The sequence below is a fragment of the Papilio polytes genome, unplaced genomic scaffold (genome assembly GCF_000836215.1).
Source record: "Papilio polytes unplaced genomic scaffold, Ppol_1.0 DF824102.1, whole genome shotgun sequence".
NCBI classification, from domain to species: domain Eukaryota; kingdom Metazoa; phylum Arthropoda; class Insecta; order Lepidoptera; family Papilionidae; genus Papilio; species Papilio polytes.
The window spans coordinates 2,754,940-2,759,067 of NW_013525102.1; positions in this window are offsets into that span (position 1 = coordinate 2,754,940).

The window sequence follows — 4,128 nt, forward strand, 5'->3', positions numbered from 1 at the left end:
TATTGTTTATAAACAATTGTTATTTAAAATTATTAGTGATTAATGAGCAATAATTATTGTATTTTATGTAATTTTATATTTTTGGGTCGATAATAAATCATAATTTTTGTACTTTTGGTTTTATTTTTTAAATATTTCCAAAGTAGATTTGTGTCAGATCAAATTGAAATCTATTCACAAGAATTCATTCATATTATTTGCGTGATTTAGGTTTCATCACAAAAAGGAAATGCAAAGAAAAACTTTGTTTTATAACATGTAAAGATGTTTGAATGCATATTTACATAAACAGATATGATTGAGAATGTGCAACCTCTGACTCGGCAAATAGACATGTGCAGATTGCGCGGGGCCAATGAACGATTATCACATATCCATGAAGGTCGTCACATAACCATACTAGAAAATTATGAAATTATCGGTTATCGCCAACAGATTAATTATTCTATATTTCTACTTCGACTAGATTTTTTGATCAAATTTAATTAATCTAGTTCTTAAGAATCATTCTCATTAAAAAATAAATTACTATGCTTTGTCCGTGACTCCGTCCAGGTGGAAGTAAAAAAATAATAAAAGCAAGCAGCCTATGTGTTCTTCCACACTACCCTCTACACTACATCTGTATCAATTTTCATCGAGATTCGTTCAGCCTTTTAGGCTACAGACGTACAGACTCTAACAAACATCCATCCATCTATACTTTCGCATTCATAATATTAGGAAGATGGTATGGTATGGTAATACGAACAAGCGGCCCCCTAAATCCGCCAAACTGACAAAGCGACCGTTGCCATCGACATCGCAATAGCGGATTCGTTGCCCTTTAATCAACGGAGGAGGAGATGCACATAAAGAGGATATTACCCCTTCCTATGCGTCTCCTGCACCGTCAAATCTACGTTCCCTTTCCATCCTTTTTTTATAAAAAAGGATGGGAAGGAAAAGGGACTAAAGTTGGGCCTCCGGCACCACACTCATCAGATGAAACGCGGAATTGCTTCCACTTCACGTCTGTCTTCTGTGTGGTCGTGGTATTACATCGGGCGAGCCGACCCATTCGTGCGAAGATGTTAAAGCGGGCTCTACTACTGTTAAATTAATACGTTACAATCAGGTAAAAATATCTGAAAGTGTGAATAAATAAAAAGTTTATAACAATAGACAATACTTTTTACTTTCATAAAGTAGCGACAAGGTTGAAGTATCGACTCCCAGGCATAAAGCAGGAATGGAAAGTGGAATCGTACCGAATCGATTGATGAAGAGAGTTTGATAACGAGGCGTACGTGTCCGCCCCTGGGATCTGCCTCTGCGCCGGAAGTTCTTTCCTATTGTTCATTGAGCAACCGCATTATAATATTTGAGAATAGTCAAGTACTTAAAATTGATGTAAAGTTGTTAACAATGAGACATTTTCTCTGTTTAGATAACTAGCTGTTCCCGTGCGGCTTCATCCGCTTTATATTATAAAAACTGTAACGTTTGCATTCCATAAAACTTTCATTTGCAAATGTCAATATTCAAATTCAAAAATAACAAACTTGCCATTGGCTAACAATTACCGTTACCATAGCATTCTTGCTTTTTTACTGCTATTGGTCTGTAGTTTGTGTTCTTTTCCCGCCTGACTTTTTTTCCTATTTATTCACCCCTAAATTAAATAGCGTGAAAATATTTAGTCTTACGTAAGTGTAAGTCTTTTTATAGATAGATTATTAACACTATTTATAGAGATGAATACGTTGTTTTTACCACATTTTCTTGAAAAACCATTTCATGTCATGAAAGGAAAATGAAAATCTCAATTAGATAATTAGTAAGGATAAAATTATGAAATGAATAATGAAACATAACTTTTACAGCTTACAGTAATCATTTCATTTTAAAATATTCAAAATAATGATGATTAATACAGAAATATTGTGCAATTAACGGAAAGCAAATAGAAGAGAACCGAACAGATAGGTAAGTGTTGTCGGTGAGTTAATCACGTAATAACGTTTGCGGCGCGAGCGGCTTGCTAACAATGTTGACCGTGGTGAGCAAACAGCGGCGGCGGAGTCAGCACGTGCCCGCACCCGTACCGTACCCGTGCCGCATCGCGCCGCATATCGTGATAAATTGGTAGAGATTTTGCTATCAAGTTATGAAATCATAGTTTTTTGATAATTTTTTTTTGTCAGACATAGTCTTACGGACAAATTCAATGCAGTATCCATCAGTAAACAGTTCCTCAGCAATAGCTATGTCATAAGAAATCTGCACAAAAAATCTATAGTAACGTTTATAAGTGGTAAACGTCTTTGAGCGAGGTGGTTTTTGTGTAATTGTTTTAAACATTGCTCTTCAGTCACTAGGGATGTACGAAGTACTAAATGTACAAACGAAACTACGATAAACATTTTTAGCTTGGTCGATAGTCTGAATGTAAGTCATAAACCTCTAAGTAGTTACAGATCTTAACTTATGTTTATTAAGTTGAAATGTTAGCTCACGCATATCTCCAATTATTGCTCATTATTTTAACGATAACAAGCGCATCATTTCAATTATGAGGGTTAATAAGAAAGGGTTAAATGTTTAGAGTTGGGCGCAGGTCGGAGATTAAATGTATAGCACGGGCATGGGCTGTGCTCGGGGCTCGGGATAACGCTGACGTGTCGAACCCTCCGCGCGCTGTGACGCGTGAAATCACTTTGTTCAACAGTTAGTCATGTAGCCGCCGTTTGGATATTCAATGTAACTGAAATTATGATTGTAAATTTTATTACAAGCATAACTATTTTAACATTATCTTACTTATATTATAAATGCGAAAGTTTAGATGGATGTATGTGTGTTAGAGTTTGTAACCTAAACTGCTAAACAGATCTCGACGAAATTTTGCACAGATGCAGAGTATAGTCTGAAAGAACACATAGGCTATTCACTTTTGTTTTTAAATTCCACGCGGATGGAGTTGCGAGCGAAAGCTAGTCATGAAATAAAGAAGCTTTTATACCTTAAACAACATTGGAAATGGCAAACAAAACATTGTGTTTGTGGACATTATTTTATTTGCAAGAAAACAAATACTGTAATACTTATTTAATCACATTTTCATTATGTAATATTATGTTAAAACTTTACAAATACATATAGCGTAGACTATCAGTTACAATTTTATTGAGCAAACTTGGAAACAAAACAAAACAAAACAAAAAGCAAGCAAGCAAACAATTATCTTCTTAATAATAGACACTAAATATGGACACCTTCAATCAGAGTTGTGTATTACCGATTGTAATGAAGGCCAAGTGATTGTGTGGTCCGCTCCTAATATGGAGGCTGTGGATCACATGACGTTTTACGTTTGTTTACATTATTTATGGTGAAATATTAAAATATATCAGTAACGATATTGTAATTATTCAATTATTATTTATTAAATTACATTACATTCAATTATTTGTTACATCAAGTACAATTAAAGAAATCCATAAGAAGGCATTTATCAAAAAACAAGCAAGCATTCATTACTAAAAGTTGTCTTTGAATCTGAAGTTTGAAGTTATTTTCGTAGCAGGATAAATTCCTCGTCTACGCAATACCGTCGCGTCGTAGGTAGCTCTACGAGTAACGTATTTCTTAATCTCTGTAATGTTCTACGAATAATACTACAAAAACTATAACACGCTTGATATTGATTTTATTATATTGAAAATTCTACGTTAACTTATTAAAAATGACTTTTACTTTCAGTTGGCTGACTAATTTATTAGCTAAAAGCGCTATGAAATAAAAAAGGTCGATCATAAGTCAGGCACCGTAATGCATTCGAAGCTAATTCTCTGAAAATTAAAAATATTATAAAATTAATACGTTTAACAGTGTCTTAACCTCAGTGACATAATTTATGCACTAACGGCCATGTACAATGTACACATTTGCATTAAGCACTTTATATATAGGTACTTATGCATGTGTTGTGTCGTGTTTATGTTTTCATATCGTTATGTTGGTGAACTTATGATTGTGAAAATAAAGGCTTCTACTACATACATGCGCGCGTCTCGCTACGTCATTGGGTGGGAGGGCGGAGCGTGGGGCCGCCCTGCGCCGCGCCGGCAGTACGCTTCCGGCCGG